General features: G+C 35.4%; 1 protein-coding gene and 1 long non-coding RNA gene across 6 annotated transcripts in view; one reads left to right on the top strand and one right to left on the bottom strand.

The window, feature by feature from the left end:
* Positions 1-17216, bottom strand: part of LOC110374484 (uncharacterized) — a 102611-nt gene that overhangs the window by 59301 nt on the left and 26094 nt on the right. The window lies entirely within an intron of this gene.
* The window catches only part of LOC110374481 (uncharacterized protein), a 101205-nt gene that overhangs the window by 58166 nt on the left and 25823 nt on the right, over positions 1-17216 (top strand). The gene's annotated exons all lie outside the window — the stretch shown is intronic.

The following is a 17216-nucleotide window of genomic DNA, read 5'->3' as shown; positions in this document are numbered from 1 at the left end:
ACTCATCCGCATCACTGGTATAATTGCAGAATTGAGTTTGTTCGTAACAATTTCACAGAAAGTTATGAAAACAATGAGTCTTAACTTGTTATGAAAATAAATTAGACATAGGGAATATTATTTGGTACTTTTAATGCGGATGTTTAAATTCAATAGTTCCTTCTAGAGGAGTGCCGCGGTAAAAATCTAGTAACACTCACGTCAGAAAGCTAGAAGAACAATAAGTTATTCAGTTACAATCCCACCGCTAAGTTCGTACGATGCAGTTACCACGTACCCACAAAACCGATCTCTAAATAAAACAGTTGAAGCTCGTTCTCAATGTTTTACTTTGTAGAACATTTTGCAACTGTACCGTTTAATTACATTATATTGTACGGTGAAGTGCGTCCACAGAGGAAATTAAAATTATAGTACAAATTGTGCTCTTGTTGACAGCAGCCCGTCTATTCCAAGAACACTTATAACTTGCACTTTGCGGCTTTCCTCATTGAAAAGATGGATTCTTTGGAATCAATTAAATGTATAAATGGGGACATAACCTCTACAATAAAGTTTACATATTTTGAAAATAAATCGAATATGATAACTGCCTCGCCCTTGGCTGGTTTTTAATGTATGGTACTTTTACTTCAGATCGTAATGTCATGGTATATACAGGTTTAGTTTGGCAATAAGAAGCTACTTATAAATTAATCCATTATGTAGGTTGACCACTATAAGCTTGACCCGTAGCTTTGCGGCAGTAGGGTAATAGGGTCGATTAGCACCAACGACGTTCAATCTCCCAGCGGAGTCTTATTACAAACGTCTATTAGATTTACTTGACCAGGTTATATCGAGGAAATTTTTAACATCATTCTTTCGTGTAACACGTTATAAACATTCCCATTTTTCATACAACTTCTTGACGATGCACTTGCATCAATAAAGCCCGGAGCTTCTCTAAGCACCTATGTTTTACATTATGTGCAAAGCATGTGCTACTTTTTAAGCACATCCATCTACCTAACCTTTACCAAACTAGGTCAAAATAAGCTTTCAGCTTAACTAGACAGCTCAACATTAAATTATATTTCTGCCTGGAAATATGTTCCAATAATTGAAACATTTCGTGAATGTAAATGCTATCAAAGGGAATGAAAGATACCAACAATTTACTGTGGTTAATGGATGTGTATCAAATACTAAATACTATCGAAATAATCATTCGTACCGCGAACTCAATCTGAATCCTAATTGTATAATATTGAATTGAGTATTTATTTACCGGTTCATCGTATTCCTCTTTATATTCGATTGACAATTGAGAGAAACTCTAGGTATTGTAGAGGTTTTATCGCTGGTGGTTAAAATCGGAAAGACATATAAATATAATTCTTTCGAATAATAGCTGGATTAGGTTTTGATATAAAGTTTTCAATTCGGCACATGAGCCCACAAAGTAAAAAAAAAGAAGTTTTTCAATCAAGTAGAATCCAAGATCCCGGTTACCGTAGTGTGCTACGCGGTACCTACACAATTTTAATTTTAACAGACGAGACATAATTGTTACCATATTAATACAAGAGCAAGCAATTAAGGGAACACAGACTGACAGGTTGGCCACAGCCACTTCATTCACAAATCCAGTTAAGATGCGATTCCGACGTGCATTTCGTGGAATCTCCTAACAATATCACACCTGTTCGGCGTGCGTAATTGTAACAAAGCCGCCTCACCTTGCACGAGGCGACAGGGCAATGAACATGACCAGGTCAGGTTAGGTTAGTTACCTCTATGGACCAGTTGCTCAACAGTATCTATTGTAGTTTTGAGCACTCACCTTCCAAAATTGTAGTTTCATAAAATGTTTTCAATTAGCAGGACAAAAATCATTTTATTAACACGCTTATTTCGACTTCACTTGTAACAATGTATGTAATTTTAGATCTTCGATTAGGATGAAATTTTGCTCACGCGCTGAGTTTTGAAGACAAAACATGACTAGCTAAGAAAAGTCATTACAAATCCAATATGGCGGCCTCCCCAAATGGCTGTTTGATGCACCCCCATGATAAGGTATCAAATCAAAGGGTTTGCTGTCAGAAGTATACAATAAAAATAATAGTTTAAAAAACTAAAAAACACGCTTCTTAACATAAACGCTAAACGCTTTCTTTCATCAAACGAAATCTAATAGTTATTTTGTGATTTTTAAAAGCGTTTTTTTAAACTATTATTTTTATTTCGTTTATTCCTTGCTAAGCTTTAGATAAACTCTTTTCGACAAAATACTTTTGAATTTGTTTGTGAATAGTTGTCCTCTATTCAGAAACGTTCAGTGCGTGTATCTGACTACCATTTAATCAATTCTATAGGCTGAAGACATAACATGATGTCTTTGGCTATATCGAGATCCTATTCGCGGCAGACGAATTCATTCAATAGTTTCGTGCATATCAGCTTGTCTGTCAACATCAAAGGCACGTTACTCCTTTGTAGGATATTCGGAAACTGCTTCCAGGACCCGTTAACGAACCGTTTGTGAGACGTCATCGAATATCAGATAGGAACCGTTTGCTGTTCCTATTACTAATCCTACTAATACCTCATTATTCTCGTAACTACTACGATGTTATACTCTGAATGCATTGCAACAATTCTCAGTAAAATACCAGAGCCCCCTCATATACGAAATAACACATGTTATGTTTCTACAAAATAACGAACGCGCACGGAATAGTGCTCGTTATTATTATATTAGTGAAATATGCCACGAATTTGAAATTCTCCAGGTTAGCTTAGTGCATTTGGATTTTACTAATTGGTTACCCGATGCCCGATGCTCATTATTTGTAAAATTCTATGAATATTCCGCAAAAGTGAGCTGTTTAAATGTAGCTGAATTCATTTATTAAAATGAAACATTATTTCCTGCGAGTAGGTAAGTGGATTTTAACGCAAAATTCCTGGTTACATTGTTCTGTTGTTGTTATAAATCTACATGATTAACATCTGGTGCGATATTTTTTAATTACGACATCCTTAGGCATACTCATTCGTATGCAGAGACAGACATGGCAAGGAGCTGGCGCCGAGCCAATCCTTCTACCTCGGATTGTAAGCCGCCAGTTTAGGCTGACATTCACGGCCCCGCACTAATGTGCGCGAACACGAACATCGTGGAGTGTCTTCATATAAACACGGAGCTCCCACGTGGTTGGAAGAACACTGCTTTATGTAGCCCTGTTGTTTTCTTCATTAGAACCGTGCCACTAAACCCATGTCACAGTTTTTGTCTGGTCTCTCTGTCAATGGCCTTACGTAATTTTTTTGGGGACTCTTTATTGTGATTATTTGCTATTTCAGCTTCAGCTTAATGCTTAGCTTTGTTAAACCAAGCGACTTAGCAACTAGCAGTTAACATTTCGGGACATTTTTAAGATTATTTTTATGGTAGGCTTTTTATCTTTCACTGCTGATTAGTTTAAGAACTAATAATGATGAAGATCGGAAAATAGCTTTTCTTTTTATTTTCAAACAAATGTTTGAACTAAATACTTCATTTATTTTAAGCCCTTACATGATACACATAATGGGATACTTTAATACTTTTGACTGACGTTTCATTTATCATTCAGCCTACCTGTTCACGTAACCCACAGCTTTCAAACTACTCGTACTCGTAGTTCTAACCTGCCCGATAAATGCTTAGGGAAATGTTCTAGTTTAGCGAGTCACAATAGTATTAAAGCCGCTAATATGATTTGCCGATAGGATTTACGAAATATAGCGAGTATTTGCTGGTTATTGCAGCGAGGATATAACCCATCGCAGCCGATAATACGCGTATAATGGAAGGATGCAGCCGACCGACGATTATTCATTCACAGTGTGATAAATTGCACCTGTATGTAGTGTTCATTTAGATTAAACTAATAATCGTGAAAATCTTTTAAAATTATGGCAACTAGGTATAGTAAAACCTTCGTACTGAAATTTTAATGTTACATAGAAAAGTCCAACGGCCTCATTTTTTCACAAAAGTACGTATCGACCGACGGCGAAGAGACAAAAAATACTTATAAAAAGTCAACTTTACAGGAGGCGGAAAAACCTTTCCCGACTCTCTTTTCAACTTCATCAATGCCTTTTTCTTAATAGCTCCCGTATACTCATCATTTATGTAATAGACCCATTAAAAAGTTTCATTGGAATCACTATCAAGTATACAGTGATCACTGTTTATACCTATGTCATAGCCAATTGTAGATTACTCACGGATCTTCATATACTTGAGTAGTTTTAGCAGCCTTTTCTCAACCACCAGTGTACCAGTGTTTTACAAGGAGCGACTGCCTATCTGACCTCCTCAACCTAGTTTCCCGGGCAACCCAATACCCCCTGGTCAGACTCGTAGTCAAACTTTTACTGGCTTCAGACTACCAAAGATGTACCGTAGTAACGACTGCCAAAGATGTTCAATGACAGCAGATGAATTTTTTCTACTATAATTTTATGTAGGGTTAATTTATATCTACCTAGATTCTCCGATTTTTTTGCCGGAACATTAAGCGGTGGACGGTACCTTTGCAATTTTTTCTCGTTATCCGAAGCAATGGAGCTTGAAATGAAATAAGAACGTGTGTGATCAGAGGACCCTACCAAAACGATTTATTCATACTTAACTTCGTAATATCAAGCTTAAGTAGATTAAAAACCAATTAAATGGGTACCTATTATTAGGTATGTATGTACCATCATCTCCCGATCCTTTTACCAACTGAGTTGGGGTCGGCTTCCAGTGGATATAGGTACGAACGTACAAAAGTGATATTTTGCTCTACATATTTCTGTGCATATTGTACGATCATGTAATAGGTAAAGATTTGTGTTGTACCCCGAGTAAGCAATAAGTTCGCCAGACTGACAGAGATAAATGGCACTAAGAGTAGCGACATTTCTCATCGCACATAAATAAAATTAGTACAACAACAACAGTTATGAGGAATAGTTTATGATTTTTCATTTTATTCAAAACTTATACTAACTGAATAAGATGGATGAAATTGTCTGGGCGAAACCATAGATGCTTAATTAATTTCGACCATCAAATACCTTTATAAACGAATTGCGAAAAATATGAATAGACCTCTAGAATCCACTTTGTCGCAAAATTACCCATCTAACTGACTTAAACAAAAAAACACTTTTTCATTTCAACTCAGCTTTTTTACTTTCGTTCCGAAAGTTGGCACTAGATGGGTATGCTTTCATTCATTTAGCACATCAAACGTTCATACAGTACCTACACGGTAACGAGTGGTGCAGTTGTTCTTTTATTTCAGCAATCCTGCATTTCATTATTCCAGGCTATATCGAATGCCAAAACAAAAGGTCAACGACCCCTGCACCGCATCGCTTTAACCGATCATTCGCTTTGAGTACTGTTTAATGAACTTAATCCTACATAGGTTGGTTCGTACTGGAATTACATACTCGAGTCAGTAGTTCTGTTCAGTAAGGTTGTGTGCGCTTGAAAGAGTGTCAACGCTCGTGCAAGCGTTTGAAAAAAATGCGCGTATATGCGGTTAAAAATCGATATACCGCTAGTTTTGAACCAGTCTAGAAATAAGTGCAACTCTCAATTTTAAACGGCAATTAAAATCTACGCTACTGATTTAACAAAAACACTAGTAGAAGTTAGAAGAAACGAAAGAAAGTTACAAAGAAATCTCAAATACAAATCCGAAGAAACTGAGTTGTCTATATCCAAAGTCGTTGATAGATTTTGCCCGCAACTTTCCATTTTTTATAAAAAGTTTTTCGATGGCTGATTCTCAAGAGATTTCAGGGCACAAAACTGAAAGCAAGTACACAAAACGATTAATACTTAAGTACGTCGTTGTTGTTGATAGTATAACATGAAAGTTTTTACAACGATATTGGGTGCCTTCTCTTTATTATAGCCTGCCAAAATGGCTTAACTTTAAGGGTAAGAATATTATTCTCAGAAGGTAGTAAGGGGGCTGTCAAACTACACTAACCCTGTTTCAGTAGGTATCGTCACACGTGTAACCTATTTTAAGACACCATACGACCAAAATGCGAGTTCGCAAACCGATTACCGATTCATTTTTTATTTTTCTTTCATAGAAATATCAAAATTGTTTGAAACAAATTCAATCATTGTCGCTATTTGTTTGTTAATAAGCCGCTTTATGAACGGCTACAAATAATTTATTTCATTCGTGAAAATATCGGTTGCGTTGTTTGAAAAAGGTTATATTTTTCAGGCAGTTTGACAAACATAAATGGACCTTTTAGAGATAGACAAAAGTTAAAGTTATAAAAGCCTGCTATAATGTGACTTGTGGTCTATTTAAGAGCAAATCCGTCCCAGGTGATTACCTGAAAGGAGGTTAACCATACACAGTTTAATCGAAAAGAAAAGTAAAATAATATATAAGGAATGTTTACTACTCTACTTAAGAAGTGTGTATGTAATAGATGTAGATGTAATTATAACACTCAGGCATCTATCACACTGCTATAAAATAAAATGCTAATGAAATAGTCGAGCTAACAATTTTTCTCCGTTCAGGAGTAAAATGTGGCGTAGGACTTTTCATTAATGTTAAGGTTATTTTCGCACCCTAGCTGTAAAAATATAATCAGAGTCGGACGCCGTAGCTAATGTTATACCTATACATTTTTACTGTTTAACGTACCTACATTTCGGCTATAACGACCTCTAAGATTTATGAAGGCTTCGCGTATAGATTAATCATCTTACTAAGTTAACAGTCTAAGATTAAATTAGCCTCGCGAAGCTACGATCGCAGCAGCGAACAATTATTTAAATTTTAAAACGTTGCTGCAAGGTTCGGCCTTGCTTAAATTGGCAAGCTCTTTTAATTTGTGTACTTAGTACATTACCTAATTACAAATTGCCACTTTTTTATCGAATCAATATTTCAGCGTTATTTCGTACCTAGTGGCGGTCGATACTCAGAAACAGTATTCCTATTAGAATTAGTCTAGCTGAGAATAATCCCCGATGAATGTATAATCTGTTTGAGCAGAGTGCGAGTCACGACACACTGCTCCTCATAATCTGATTAGCGCAGATCGAACGACTCGATTGGAAGTCGATCGAAGCACACGTATTAACGTCGACTCGACGCTGACCGATCGTATCATCACATTCGTTCCGCGTATTTCCTTCGTGTAAGAAGACCTTTGCGCTGTAAAGCCGTCGGAATTTGGTTATATTTGGTATCGAATCGATTTATTCAACAAATCGACTTGTTCCAACGGTCAAGCAGCTGCTCCGAACATTTTTTCCGTAGAATGACTTAAGCTTCTACATGGTGTGCGATATTTCATAATTTCCTTGCTTTTGCAAAGATCCATCTCTAAATCCATTTTAACGTACAAAATACTGATATAATTTTCCAAACAGAAGCAAACTCTGTTTAATTAATTGACTAAATATAATTTTAACCATATAGCTGCCTTAAATATTACATACGCTGCAGTAACAGAACGGCAGCCATTTCGAATGAATAATCTCCGTCGTAAACCTTAACATTTGCTCAGAAGTTAACAAACAAAGCCTCAACACAGATATTACATTGGAACGAAGGAACGCTGGCGTGTTGCCAATCTCACCTTTTAAGCGTGACGCCCCAGTGACGACTACGTATGGTCCAATATGGAAATTCTAGAATGTTCCACGAAGGAAAATACCGCAGTCGGTCGCTTGCAGACCGACGCGACTGGACACGGCGTTATGCGACATTCCTTAATGCTGTGTTTTCAGAATATTGCCTGTTTTATATATTATAAAAAAATATTTGAAAGTACCTACGAAATTGAAAAATTGAAAATGGGAAATAAACTTTATTTTTGGAATCAATTTGGTATTTCATTCGAAAAAGTTACTTGTTTGCATTTTGAACAGGTAACATGATATTAAAATTACTTAGTTATGTGTTCGACGTAAACAATTTAATTGTTCAAATCGGAGTAATTGTTTAATTGGATGAATCGATATAACGGCTACACTTTTTACTACATATATTGGATATATCACAAAGTAATTTGTTGAAAACGAAAAAAAGTTTGACGTGTTAACAATTTTGCTAACAACTTTCCGAACCGACATTTTGTTTTATTAAATTGAATATCTGAATGTGTAACGCTATTTATCTTCTAGGCTAAAACACATGACGGGTACAAAATAGCACATCTGAGGGCACGGCAGTGCCCCAGCCAAGACTCGAGCAAAGCGGGCACGGCCGTACCATCTTTTCTCGAAGCGTTTCGCGGCTATTTCAGCCCCCTGTATCTTCCATGTGAACAAAGCTAGGAGTTTAGGTTTTCGATGACCAAGAGTAAGTATTAGAACAAGCTCAGTCCCAAAATTACAAGAAATTTGAATAAATAGTTTACGAGTTATGAGCGATCAAAGTTACACCATTTTGTCACTGACTCACTCACTGACCGATCATCAAAAGTCTAAGGTACTTCTAGCAAACTTAGAACCTTCAAATTTGGCACCAAGATAGGTTATTGGCTACATATAAAGGGAAAATTATAAAAACCTTAAAACTTAATAAAAAAATAGGAAACAAATTTATATTTGCGGTTTTTCAAGAACATTGTGTATGAATTTTGACTGCATTGATAACTTTGTTATTTATTTATGTACAAAATGTTACTATTTGTTTTATTGTTACGTAGTGTGGTATATTGTTATTATGTATTAAATATACATACATATGAATAAAAAATCTAGGTTAAAATAAAATGAATAATGATAAAATCTTTCATATTAATGCAGTGCGATAAATACTGCATGCTCGCTCGATAGATGGCGTTGTCCTGGTCTAAATCGCGCTACGGTTTTTAGTTAAAAAATAATTTCATGTGATAGCGCCATCTACCTCTGAAATAAATCTCTTTTATTCTAAAAGATATTCGATTAAAAAATTCGACAATTTCGAAATTGTTTAATTTATTTAAAAAAAATGTTGTTTACGTGCTAATTTAGGTCTACATATTTAGTTTGTTATATATTTAGTTAGTTGCATGTAAGTTAATTTAATTTGTTATATACTTAGAGAAGAAGGAGACCTACAAAAAATAAATTAGATCCCACCAAAAACATTAAATGTAAAAAAAGCCAATCCTCTACGCAATTCCTCCACCGTAAAAAGTTTTGAGATCGCATAGAAGCCAAGTCCTGTTCAACTTTATTTGTAATAATAAATCAATATTTTGTGACTATATCAATAGTTTTGTTCACATTACAATAATATTGTCTTGGCCATGAGCACAAGTTAATAGTCGCTCCCTGAAATAATGTGTATAACCATTGAATTGATACATTCTATATGGACATGTTTTTACGATTGGACTGATTGGAATTTGAGATCACCATGGACCAAACATGCACCATAGTAAATGTGCAGTTCATGATTTTGGATGATACTGACTGTCGGTCATTTAGTAACAATTGAAAAAACTAAAAGTATTTAATTCTGTGATATTAAACTTCATGATTGACTTTCACCTCTCCAAGATATGCTGTATTATATTTGTAGTTTATTGTGCTCATGGCCAAGTCAATATTATTGTAAAGTGAACGAAACTATTGATTTGGTCACAAAATAGTGATTTATTATTACAAATAAAGTTGAACAGGACTTGGCTTCTATGCGATCTCAAAACTTTTTACGGTGGAGGAATTGCGTAGAGGATTGGCTTTTTTTACATTTAATGTTTTTGGTGGGATAAATACTTCCAAAATAAAATAATGACAATTTACTATATTTCAGTAGTGTTTCTTCTAAAAGCATAGCTTATTGACGTTTTGTTAAAAGCATACCAACTTTTTAACTCAAATGCATCCATTAAGAAACATTTTCAAGCTTGCTTGTTGCTTGTTAATATTTAGTGGCAAAAGTTAAAATAGTGCAGCTAGTCGACTTTAGTCGTCCGACAAGTATAGGTAAATTGTTTTAGGTTCAAAGATATTTATTTTCAAAAAAGACAGTCACTTACATGATAACAATAATAAACAGGCTATTAATAAGGTAAACGCGGGTGAAGTCGTCATGCCCCAATAGTCGTCAATTAATCTAAAAACTTTTATTTATTATTTCTACAGAACTTAAAATGGGCCGGTTTATATGTCAACATATTGTTGATAATATATTGCACAATTGAAATGACAATACGGGGTTTTAACAGTCATGGCATCGGAGATATGTTAGTCGAAACGTGTGTGCCCTAACAAAATCGTATTTTCGTGAAGTTCAGCTGTCAAAAATGAAACTCAGCACGTGGTTTTGTGTTTTGATTTACATAACTCCAGTGGGGTCTGTGGTATGTTTCTTTGTTTAATTAGATAGTTAAGTTTATTTGCTGACGATGTAATATGCAATTTGGAATACTTTTAACGTAGAAGATATGTTTTTTTAATGTGACATCTATTGGTACTTTAAAACTCCAATTTGACCCAAAACCCGTCAATTTTAGAATTATTATGACGACTATTGGGACATGCTCAAAAGTTGCACCTAATCTCGTCATAATGAGGATATTTTGTGTTTTACAGTACAAAATGCGAATAAATAGCTAATATCGGGACTTTTACAAAATTGTTAACTCTCTAGAACAAACATATTTAAGGTTTAGACTACATTTGTTGATAAAACTGCGTTTCTTTTAAGCTTTTTCTTAGAGGTAAATTTTACTCTGCTGGTTCTAGATGCACGTTCACAGTTATGTTATTCGATTCAATTAATATGTTTCTTAATGGTTAAATTCCCTGTTTTCTATAAGTACTTATGCACTTTCTGCGAGTGTTTTTTTTAGTTATATATTGGCCACTGTAGTCCTCCGCCATTCGATTAAGGACACGCGATACATGTCTACCGCTTTGGGTACAAGTAGGTCTACCACTAGCCTTTGTACGCTTGGATTACAATTTGTGGTAAGCAAAAATTGACTGTTCTTACACTAATATTAAAATCAATTTTAAAACTAAGATGACAAAGCTTCCATCGCTGTCACTTCTTCGCTTGTCGTATTCGATATTGATGGGTAAAGAGTAATCTTAAGTAAGATTTTTTTATTTAAAATTGTATGTACCTAGTGATTGCATGCTTGTAATTTTAATTGCAAATCATGACTGAAAGAAACTACAAGCAAGAGGGCCTTTTAAAAGTCATAGAAGCTGTAAATCAAGGGGCCACAACATCAGATGCAGCAAGAAAATTTAAAAAGGCCCTTTTGAAACAACTTTAATGAAATGGTGACACAAAACCGACAATTATCCCTGTATAAATATACTATAGAAATGAACCCAAGGACAATCCCTGGTTCTGTGCTAAACTATGGAGGAAAACTACTTGGGCTATTGCGTTGGGATGTTAGTGGATTAGGATATAGGAAACTATAGGAACTATGGCACCTGCCGATGACAATGTATAAAATACATGTTAAAATGGCAGGTGGAGGCTCGCCAGCTCACTTACTGGCCCCCCGGGAATCAGTCACTGATTATGACATGAGCGGCTGAAGGGTGAGGATACCGCGGCGGACTTTAAACGCAGATCACGCGCTCCCTGCGGGTCCAGCATCACCGGCTCAATCGTCACTTACCACGAGGCACCTACCCTCCGAGCCAGGCTACTAACCCTGCTCTAGCGACTCCACTCTGGACGGCCAATAAAGGCAAGCCAGAGGCGGGAGACCTATTTGGCCGGAGTGAAGCAGGACAGGGACAGTATACTCTCCCTGGAGTACTTAGTATATATAGCCCCGCGGGGTCGGTACTCCCCGTCATCCGCTTCAGATGTCCTGCGGGGCTAATTAAGATTATTATCTGATATTATCTTGTATGTTTCTACCCGACCACGGGACTACTGAGTCCCGGATTTTTGGAAGGCGAACGTGGGGCCGAAGCCAACACGCTGAAGCCCTTTTGAGACAACTTTAATGAAATGGCAACACAAAACCGACGATTATCGCTGTATACATTATAGAAACGTACCCAAGGACAATCCCCGGTTCTGTGTTATAAACTATTGCTAAATATGGAATAAAACTACTAGGGCTATTGGGATGGGATGCTAATGGACTGGGAATGGGGATTACTAAAGGAACTATGGCACCTGCCGATAACAGTGTTTGATCTTTGCAAATCTTACTTAGCATGCGCTAAGCAGTACAAAGTTCTGATGAATGACATCCTTACCTACATATTTATGAATGTTAGTAATTATTTCGCGGAAAGCTATATAATCAATGTGGCTTTTATTTTTTGTGAAAACTAATTATTTCATTTTAAAATTTAAATATTTTAATAGTAATAATTTTACTCGTGCTACATATGCACATGACTGCATGGTTATTATAATTAAGAAATATAACATATATATTATAGACTGATTTTGTGATTCCAAGCGTTTGATAGATAGGGATATAAATTAAAATGCAACTACACTGTATATATCTGTTTTATTGAATACCTGCTCTTCTAACAGATTATGTTTCAAAGGCACAAGTGTGCTAAACAAATTCAAGCACAAAAAAGTGTACATAACTTGAACTTTATGTTCAAGGGCAGAGAGTTTAGATTAGCATTAAAAGTTGACGAGTACTGGGAATATTTGACGAGTATCCGTACAAATCAGACGACTATTGGTACAAATCGCCCTTTTTTTACTTTTGCCTTAATAAGTACATAAATCCATCAAAATGATTAATAAAACATTAGTTAATTAGAATAACGAATAAATACTCTATCACGTCATGCAAAAATTTTCATTTTCTATTGAATATTTAACGCACAGTAGCGCTTCAAAGTCAGCGATTTCCGAAATCCGACGACTATTGGTACGTTTACCTTATAAAAAAACATCGAGTTCGTCGATACATAATTGCTTATTGAGTGTTACATTCGTTTAAGACGATATCATAATCAAATAATTTGGGAAAATGCTTTGCTGTTTTTTTATTAAATGTTGGGCCAGTTGACTCTTGAATGCTTTAAACGACGGCAACCTCTTTACCTATATTAGTAGGAATTATATTGTAGAACTGTACTCCTTCCGAAATTACATTTTTCTTGCCGAAGTTTGTTCGTATCTTTGGCAAAATAAGCAAGCTAACTCGGTTACATTTTTAGCCGACAAATGGTACGTTTAGAAGAGAAAATATCGACAGATATACTTTGCTCCATGGATAAGCCAAGCTATTTTTCCTCAAGTAAAGGTGATTTAAGATTTTAATAAATAAAGCATTAATTTTCCAATTTTCTTAATATTTTAATTAATATTTATAGTCCGTGAAAACTCACGCCCATCAAAGTATTTTTTAATAAACCATTAACCATGTTCATTACATTTTGATATACAAATACCCACTGAAATATTTTCTGGCAGATTATTATGAAAGATAGATGAAAATATTATATTGAACGTGATTACGTGACCAAGGGGCGAATATACAGAGTTAGGTTCGCAAAGACTCTCAACACTTAAACATGGAAAGAATGTAGCCCTTTAGCAATAAATGTTTGGTACGACTAGCACCTACATTCAGTGTAATTAAAGCTACCAATAATCTAGACATCTATGTATATCTTACGAGGTATTCTAGCTAGAAATAATTAAATATGTAAGGAATATCAAGTGAGATGTTGATGAAGCGATAAAACACATCTAATATTTAGGGCCAATTACTCCTACACAGTGTTAACGTAATCGGTCGGTTGAACGACGTTTTTCACTACGAAGCTCGAATTTTCTTAAAACCTACTTTTTCCCACTACATATTGGGTATTGTATAAGGGAAACTAAGTGTTATTCGCTACTACAATAATTATTTGTAAAACCATTATCATATAACGCCTCATTAACCAAAACTGCGCATGATAAAATTAATAAAATTTCAGCGGCAATCAAAGTTCAAAGATAACAGCGGAGCGCGACGTCAGCAGGGCTTCTCATTTGAATAATGCCCCTACACACGTACATATAAGCGTCAAGGTCGAAGAAGGTCGATCGGCAAACCTACTATAAACACGCGCGTTAAATTTTGATTATGCCATACAGTGTGCGATATAATTTAATCCTAAAGCTACAAACTAAGCTAACAGCGGTTTCACACTATCGGATTTTATCGAGCAAATACGATCGGCTTTCCAAGTACAAAATATTAATAAATATTAGTTAAGCCTTGGAGGCAACCTGTCACGCAATTTTAGGTACTCTTTATTGTCGCTCGTATACGCACGATATGAACCGAGCGTCATCGCGCGGAAAAACGCTCATGCAAGAGCGCCCTAAAACGATGCAGTTGCTAACAATAGAACACTCATATAATATACCTTTGTATCTGTCGGCCCATTTTAGGCGAGCCACAATGTGCGACACCAATATTCGCGCTGAAATCGAGTCAACACAAATATTGTGACTTCCACCGTAATATCTCGTTTGGACACTTTGTTTTTCCACGCAGCTGATTCAGTCCCATCCGACACAGTTTTACATTTCATTACCTTTATGAAATGCCTGTATATGTATACAGGACGTTCACTTTGTGGACTGGAACGATTGCAAATAAAAAGTTAAATGTAAAAAGAATTTTATCATTTTTAAACCGATCGCAGATAATTTATTATTTTTAAAAGAAACTTTTGACAAAATGAGGCCAACGTGAATGAGGAAAGAGTTTTAAGGGTATCTACCGAAAGGGTGGAAATTGAGCCTTTTTGCTGCCACTAATCAGTCCGTGTCTGTCCTTATGTCAAAAAGGGTCTGCTGACTAAATCGTGAAAATAAAAGTTTTCAAAGCTATTCTTTACGTTTCTGTTTCGTCATCTAGCGAGTTATGTTTAAATGCAAAAGTTTACCTACTTATTATCTCTTAGTGACAGATTTTCAAAAAATTGCCTTAACACAGAGAAAAACACGTTTTCAACTCATCTACCTTACCGAACAATATTTCTCACTATAACCAAGCTATCGCCACAAGAAACCAATAAATAGCAATTTCTTTTTTAAAATCCACTTTTCTATGATACGACCAATTCCATGGTAAAGCTGAAACGCTATAACTAAAAGCAGTTCTTACCCTCTTGCCCCCACGAATTCCCACCTCAAACTCGATTGGCGGGCGTCAAATTCAATTTGACGGTGTCGAACTTGTCCGTCTATCTAACGCCAAGATATTTTGTGTACACGGATCTAGTTCAAGAAGGTATATTGCAGGTTATCTCAGCTCCAGATGAGTACCACATATTTTCGAGCGAACTGAAGCAACAGAAATAGATAAAATGTTCTACTTATTTGAAGTAACAAATGCGGTGACATTTATAGCACAAACTGTAGAATACTGGAGCATTGTCTGCTGAATAAGGCTGATAAGATGCGACTTTCCATTAAAACTACTCTTTCAAATTGCGGTGTGCAGGTTATGTCTATCTTTTCACAGCCCGTTTAACACGACAAGTTCTAAAAGATAAAGAACATTGTAAGCATCTAAATGTTTTATAGTACTTTCAAAACAAACATTATATCAATTTAAGTTATATTAGGTTAATTAATGTAGTTAATAATGATCGCGACACCGGTTAGATCATTGATAAAATTATTAGGTACGTTATAGTTATGTAAATTGCAATTAAACGAACTAAAATAAAATTTGAAAATCGCCGCTAGCGAGTAGTGGCGTTCGGTAAAATTGAAATGTACTCAGGTAACTCGATAACTGACCATCGATAACGTGTTAAATGGATCTTCATTCAAAAGCCGTGTAAACCGAAATGAACGATTTATTGGGAAAACAATGCGTTTGATTCTCTTATCTTCGATATCGATGCCTTTGTAAAAGGTCAGGTATTTTTGGCGGAAATATGTAACATGTATCGAGTTCCGAGAAGCGCTTTGACTTTAAACCTTTGTTTTTATTATATTGAAGATAGCACAGAGAAAAGCGATTACGCACAATCGTATTATCTGCTGTGAAACCTCAAGATAATTAATTCAAAAATAAAAAATAAATTCAAAGATAAACTTACTACACAAAACCTAATCACTGGAGGAATGAAAAGTAAATAACAAACTTCTTTAATTGGCACAGTTCTGTAATTGGAAAATTTATTGAATAAGTTTGTTAGGAATTTGAGTAACTAAAGATTTTTAATAATTCTAACACCTAACGAATTCTATCAGCCATTACCGACCAATAATCTTTTAAGTTTAATTATTTTTATAGGTTTTTACGTTAACTTTTATTACCTATTTCATATCAGAATAAATATAACATTATAATAATACGGGTGTAACCTTGTATAGATTTTGTGTTGACTATCTAAAACGAATCGTTGTAAATGTATTCAAGGAAATCTAAGATGAAGCTCTTTCATTAATAGGTAGATCAATAAAATAAATGGATCAAAACATAACAAAATTTCTTTGGCGGTTTACAATAGAAAAAATCAATGAATGCAGAAAGAACAAACTCTGAACTCACAAACTTTATATACAAATAACACTTATTACAAATTTGAAAACGCTTCAAAAATATTCGCGTACAATTTGAACTAGACATTTTTATCCCAGTTAACTCAGTTACTTTTTTACATTGACAAACTGTAAATCGATTTTCAAAAAAAAAAACCTTTTATATGGAGCGCAGTCAAATTCGATGACGGGCCCGGTGGGATCGGCTTCATGCATTGCAAATATTCGTATAACTAGAGGACGGAACGTCGGGGCGCCCCCTAGCGGCGATCACGGTCACTTTGCACTATCACGAACAATGTGGCGTCATATCATGCCTTTGTTTAGCTGTTATTGAGGACAGCATTAAGCGGGTACAATATAATATGATATTGTTGTTTAGATAGAATGTTATATAACGCTCGCCAATCCACATGAGGATAAGCAGAGTAATGGTCAGAATAGTGTAACAGCATTGCACTTATTACGATTTGTAACGAGCCCAAGTGGTGGCGAATACAATTACGAAAAGTGAGAAGCGGCTATTTGGTCTAAATCTCTACTACTGTTAACTCTGTTACTGTACTAACTAAAGTTCTCAAAAAATAGTGGCCGATTTGAAAAATTATTACTGTGTTTGACAGCCAATTTATCGAGGTACGCTATAGCACTTTTTAAATATACATATACAGAGGTAGTGTTACACGGGAC

This window comes from Helicoverpa armigera, chromosome 1 (genome assembly GCF_030705265.1).
Source record: "Helicoverpa armigera isolate CAAS_96S chromosome 1, ASM3070526v1, whole genome shotgun sequence".
NCBI classification, from domain to species: domain Eukaryota; kingdom Metazoa; phylum Arthropoda; class Insecta; order Lepidoptera; family Noctuidae; genus Helicoverpa; species Helicoverpa armigera.
This window is presented reverse-complemented; position numbering and strand designations above follow the sequence as displayed.